Source organism: Fukomys damarensis, unplaced genomic scaffold (assembly GCF_012274545.1).
Source record: "Fukomys damarensis isolate Sample0158 unplaced genomic scaffold, DMR_v1.0_HiC HiC_scaffold_15, whole genome shotgun sequence".
Taxonomy (NCBI): Eukaryota; Metazoa; Chordata; class Mammalia; order Rodentia; family Bathyergidae; genus Fukomys; species Fukomys damarensis.
Window position 1 is genome coordinate 44,849,498 of NW_022900927.1, and position 7,256 is coordinate 44,856,753.

Here is a 7,256-nt window from a genome sequence, read left to right on the forward strand (position 1 = left end):
CAAAGCTTTATTTAGTAAGTGACAGCAATTAGTTATTTACTCATTTTCATGCAAATACAATGTAAGTGATAAGAGCAGACATGTTCATCACAATATCACCTCATTGTAAATATATAGCTACACATTTTCAAAACTATTTACCTATATTGAAAATACCTTACATTGACACTATAAAAAACAATGAACTGATATTTTTTATATCTATATTGACTGTTGAATATAAATTTTAAGGTGGGTGTATATGTAGGAATAAAAGTAATTAACATCATATATTGTACCAATAGTTTTACAGGAAGATAAATTTTACTATGGTTCTGATTTAAGAGTCATGAAATATTAGACTGAGTTACTTATAGTAATCATTTTTCTAATTTCTCCAAAATATATAACAGGTCAAATCAAACTGAAGTTAATTGCTCACTTTCTCCATATTCCAAGGTAAGAATCAGTCAGCTTACTGAAGAATTGGTCAATTTTCTTCCACATACTATTCCAAGGTCCTTTCTGGTCTGTACCCTGCCATCTCCTGAGATTTCACAGATAGACAGTGAGTGAGGAAAAGTGGAATAAGTACATCCACTTGCTAAGAAAACTTGGTCGTGCATGACACATTTTTCTTCTCACATTCCACTAGTGAGAACAACATCTAATTATAAGGGGAAAAAATAACCGAGATATGTCATGAAAAGGTACAAGATACCAATGATGAATGTAACTGTATTGTGTATCTAAAATATAACAATAAAAATTCAGTTTATAAAAAAATCTAATTATAAGAAAGGCTGGGACAATGTGGGAGCTAGGCAGCTTCCACACCCCCCAGCACCCTGGACCTTCATCAGAGCAGACCAGTGAGAACTGCCCAGCCACACAGGTGCCCCTGCAGCATCACTACCTCATCCCCGTGCTCCCAGACCTCTTCATTGAGTTGGTACCTGGATCCATACTGGATCCATACTGCAGAGGCACAGATGGTCATAAAGGCCATTGTCCTGAGCTCCAAAAGATAGAACGGAAGTGAACAACTGCAATAAAGGCACACCAGACGTCTGCAGTTGGTAAATTGAAGGGATCACCACCTTCCATCAGAACCAGGACTAAGGGGAAGGGCAGCTGGGACCTGCCGTAGAACCTTGCAGAGTTTAACCCTGCAGGAGGTCAGAGAGCTCAATTTGGGCTTTGCAGCCAGAAATCAGCCTGAATCTCAGGGGTGTGACTTTGGCTTGCTGAGATTAATTGATGAAGTTCTGCACACTGCTGTCCACATTGTCTATTGTAACAGCAGCGATAAACCCTGAAGGAGGCCCCTCAAATGTTTTTCTTTCTTTTCCTATTTTTCTTCTTTCATTTTTATTTTTTAAAATTTATTTTTTGCCACTCTTCAAATTCTTCCTTTTTTCTTTATTCTTTTTTCCCACTCAATCTCTTGCTCTCCCACATTGTTCATTTCCACTTTTGTTCTTATTCCTGCTGTAGTTCAGATTTCTTTCTTCTTTTTTTTCTGTCATTTTTCCTTCTCTTGATTGTCATTACTTTCAAATGAAAGTAAGTACAGTTTATAGCTTCCCTATTACTGTTAAGTTGTTCTATTCTTGTCATTGTTCTTACACTCTGTCTTTCCCTCTTGTCTTTAACAGTTTCCTAGAGTCTGCATGATGATTGTGTGTCCTCTGGCTTCACTTGAAAACTTCTCCTATCCTTCTACCTATGTATACCTCTCCTCCCAACTCTTTTTAAGTCCCATCCCAAAGGGTAAAGTTGCTGTACTGAAGAGTTTATTCACTATAAACATATTTTGGGTTGGTCCTTGATTTTTATTTAATTCACATGGAAAAAGTTGATAGATTAATAACTACCACAAAGTATCAATTTCTAAGCTGTTCTTGATGTTATTGTGTTGCTGATTATATCAACTGAGCTAAAGGGTTGTGATTTAATCAGTTGTCCTTCTGAAACAGTCTCTGAGTCATTAGAGACTCAAAACCTAAGGAGCAGCTATATCAGGAAGATCAAAGTACTAAACCAGGAATTAAAACAAGAACAGTACCAACAACAAAAATAAAAATGAGAAAACATTTAAGTTATAAATATAGACTTCTGGCGCACCAACAGCAAATTCTAGGGGGAAACGAGGTGGAAAAGTCTGACAATCAATCACCAGGACACACTAAACTCATAGCACAGGAAGTAACAAAACAGATCAATTGGGCTCTAGAAAAATTCAAAATGGAAATAATTTCCCAGATAACTATAGAGATGGTGAGCACAGTGAAAGACATGATTACAGACTCTAGAACATAAACAGACAAAAAAAAAATGAGTTTAGGACCATGATAGAAGTCATGAATGTCCAGCATAGGAAATAAATGGAAAGCATAAGTGTCCAACATAAAAAAGAAATGGCATCCATGAAATACATTCAAACAGATAAAGAGATTAAAAATTATAGAAAACATTCACAGCAGAATGAACAAATGTGAACATAGAATTTCAGACATAGAAGATAGGATTGTGGTCAATGACCACAAAAACAGAGATCTCTTAAAAACAGTAAAGGATCATGAAAAATTGATCCAACAATTCCTAGAAGATGCAAAGAAGAATAATACAAGACAGATAGGAATCCATAAAGTAGCAAGAGAAAGTACAAATGACATAAAAAGCTTTTCACAGAATTAATGACAGAAAACTTCTCAAACAGAGGGGAAGAATTTGACATTCAGATAAGAGAGGCATTTGGACTCCATGATCACAAAAATACTACATGTAGACATATAACAGTCAGATCCTGGAAACTCAACAGAAGAACAAATTACTACAAGAAGTTAGAGAAAATAAATAAATCACATGCAAAGAAAGCCCATCAAATCAGACTTCTCAAACAAATCATTAGGTCAAGGATACCCTGGACTGAGGTGTTTCAAGCCCTAAAAGAAAACAGCCTCCAACATAGATTAATGTATCCTGCAAAACTCTGTTTTAAAATGGATGGGAACATAAAATACTTCCATGAAAAGAACACCTGAGAAACTTAATGAATACCAAACCAGCCCTCCAAATAATTCTAAACAATATAGTAGAAAAAGACAGCAAAGGCCACAACTCCATGAGACCCAACAGAGCAAATCAATTAGGCAAGGCAAGAAACTAAAGGGAGAGGAGGGAAAATTAAAAACAGCCAACAACAGGAAAATATGATAATAATGATAGGTCAATTCATATCAGTTATAACCATCAATGTTAATGGACTCATTTCACCAAGCAAAAGTAATAGCCTGGTAGAATGGATTAAGAAGCAAAATCCAATAATATACTATATACAAGAAACACACCTAGTTCAAAAAGAAACTGATAGACTGATAGAAAAAGGGTGGAAAATATTTCCCCATGTGACAGTAGCTATATGATTTGCAGAAGAAGTAAATTTCAAACCAAAACTAATTCAAAGAGACAAAGAAGGTCACTACATCCTTGTAAAGGAAACAATCCAAAAGGAAGAGATGACAATCCTAAATATATATGCACCAAATGCTAATGTCATCAACTATACAAAACAAATATTAAAGAACATGAAAAAGCAAATAAGCATTAATACAATTGTAGTGGGGGACCTAAATACCCCACTGTCACAAATAGAGATCATCTTGACAAGAAAAAAATCATAACAAAATACTAGAAATAAACCAATCGTTTGAACAAATGGACTTAATAGACATCTACAGAGTCTTCCACCTCACAAAATCAGAAAATAGATTCTATTCTTCAAAATAGACCACATACTAGCTCCTACAACATGTTTAAGTAAATGCAAAGGAGTTGAATTTATCCCATGTATATTATCATACCATTGTGCAATTAAACTGGAGATCAAAGAACTTCACAAACACATGGAAATTGAATAACACTCTCCTGAACAACCAATGGGTCACAGAAGAAATTAGACAGTTTTTAAAATTCAATAATAATGCCAATACAACATACAGGAATCTACTGATACACAATGAAAGCAATTCTACATGGAAAATTCATATCAGTGAATGCCCACACTCAGAAAACAAAGAGAGTTCAAATAAACAACCTAACGATGCATCTTAAGCTCCTAGAAGAAGGAGAGCAAGAAAAACCCAAAGCTCATACAAGGGAGGAAGTTGTGAAGATCAGAGCAGAAATCCATGCAATGGAGACTAAGAGAACAAGACAAAAAATAAACAAATTGAAGAGTTGTTTTTTTGAAAGAATAAATAGAACTGATAAACCCTTAGCCCACACTGTCAAAAAGAGGAAAGCAGACTCACAATTATGAATAAAAAAGGTATAATCACAACAGATACAGGAGAAATCCAGAGGATCATCAATGCCCACTTCAAGAACCTGTACTCTAATAAAATGGAAAACACAGAAGAAATGGACATATTTCTAGATATATGTGAATTACCAAAATTGAACAAAGAAGATATAAAAATTCTAAACACCCCAATTACAATCTGTGAAATTAAAAATGTAATTAAAAATTTTCCAACAAAGAAAAGCCCAGGTTCTGATGGCTTCACTGATGAATTCTAAAAGACATTTAGAGAAGAACTATGGCCACTACTCTTTAAATTTTTCAATGAAATTGAAAGGGAAACAATACTTCCAAATTCATTCCTGGAAGCAAGTGTTACTAAGATTCCAAAACTAGGGAAAGGCCCAACCAAAAATGGGAACTATTGGCCAACCTCTCTAATGAACATATATGCAAAAAATCCTCAATAAGACACTGGCAAACAGCCAGGGATTTAGCTCAGTGGTTCCACCACCTGCCTCACAAGTGCAAGGTCCTGAGTTTGATCCCCAGTGCAAAAACAAAAGAAGTAAAACAAACAAACAAAAAGATACTGGCAAACAAAATACACAAGGTCATCAAGAAGATCATACACCCTGACCAAGTTGGATTCATCCCAGGGATTCAAGGATGGATGAACATACATAAATCAATAAATGTAATATACTATATTAATAGAGTAAAAGACAAAAAACATATATGATCATCTCAATAGATGCAGGAAAAGCGCTCAACAAAATTTAACACCCATTCATGACAAAAACCCTAAAGAAAATTCATTCATGACAAAATCCCTAAAGAAAATTGCAATAGATGGTCTTTATCCCAATTGATAAAGGCTATCAATGAAAAAAACAACAGCCAAATGGTCAAAAACTGAAAATCTTCTTGCTAAAATCAGGAACAAGATAAGAATATTCATTGTCACCACTTCTGTTCAAAATAATTCTGGAAACATTATCCATAGCAATTAGACTTTAGAAAGCAATAAAAGTAATAAAAATAGGAAAGGAAGAAGTTAAACTGTCATTATTTGCTGATGATATGGTACTCTACATAGAAGATCCAAAAAACTCCGGCAAAAGACTTCTTCACTTAATTGACAGATTCAGAAGTGTAGCTGGACACAAGGTACATACTGAAAAATCAATAGCCTTCTTGTACACAAATAGCCTCACTGAGAGAAAAATTAGGGAAACAATTCCTTCCACAGTAGCATCCAAAAAATGAAATATCTAGGAATCTATCTAATGAAGGAAGCAAAAGAACTCTACACTGAAACCTACAGCACTCTGAAAAAAAAGAGATCAAAGAGGATATAAGAAAATGGAAATATATCACCTGCTCCTGACTAGGAAGAACTGATATAGTGAAAATGGGCATATTACCAAAACTGCTATACAGATTCAATGCAACCCCCATTGAAATCCCAATGGTATATTTCACACAACTAGAGAAAACAATCCAAAAATTCATTTGGAATCAGATAGCAAAAGCCACTCTAGGCAACAGAGACATGACAGGGGGTATCACAAACCCTATCTTGAAACTATACCACAAAGCTACGTGATAAAAACAGCATGGTAAAGTAACAGACATGAGGATCAGTGAAATACATTAAAAAGTGCAAAAACAACCCCAGACACACTCAGCCACCTCATCTTTGACAAAGGATCCAACCATCCTCACTGGAGGAAAGACAGCCTCTTTAATAAATGGTGTGGAAAAACTGTATTTCAACTTGTCAAAGATTAAAACTAGACCTCCATCTTTCACCATGCACTCAACTAAAACCCAAGTGGATTAAAGATCTAAATATTAAAACAGAAACACTAAACTTGCTAGAAGATTCGTTAGGTAGAACTCTAGAAGACATTGGCATAAGAAAAGACTTTATGAACAAATCCTCAGTAGTACAAAAGCTAGCACAAAGAATTAACAAGTGCAATCTCATCCTTTTAAAAAGCTTCTGCTGGATCTGTAGCTGACCATCCTCAGTGGAGGAAAGATAGCCTCTTTAATAAATGGTGTTGGAAAAACTGGATGTCAACCTGCCACAGATTAAAATTAGACCCTTATCTTTCACCATGCACTCAACTAAAACCCAAGTGGATTAAAGATCTAAATATTAAAACAGAAACACTAAACTTGCTAGAAGATTCGTTAGGTAGAACTCTAGAAGACATTGGCATAAGAAAAGACTTTATGAACAAATCCTCAGTAGCACAGGAACTAGCAGATAGAATCAACAACTGGGATCTCATCTTACTAAAAAGCTTCTGTACTTCAAAAGAAACCATCAGAAGAACTAAGAGACAATCTACAATGTGGGAAAAAATTTTTACCAGCTGTTCCTCAGACAAAGGACTATTATCAAGGATATATAAAGAACTCAAAACAATCAGTCCCCCCAAATATAAAGACCCGATTCAAAAATGGGCATCCGAAATGAACAGACATTTCTCAGACAAAGAAGCAAAAGCAGCAAGAAAATATTTGAAAAAATGTTCCACATCACTGGTCATTCAGGAGATGCAGATGAAAACAACACTGAGATTCCACCTCACCCCACAAAGAATGGCTGCTATCAAGAAATCACACAATAACAAATGTTCGCAGGGTTGTGGGGAGAAAGGAACCCTTCTCCATTGTTGGTGGGAGTGCAGACTAGTGCAACCACTATGGAAATCAATATGGAGATACCTCAACGAGCTTGGACTGGAGGTTCCATTTGACCCAGCCATCCCTCTGCTGGGTATCTTTTCAAGAGAACTAAAAGAATCATATCACAGAGAAGTATGTGCACCCATGTTTATAGCAGCACAGTTTGTAATAGCTAAATCTTGGAAACAGCCCATTTGCCCATCCATTGGAAACTGGATAAAGAAGTTGTGGTTTTTCTATAAAAGGGAATATTACTCAGCCATAAAGA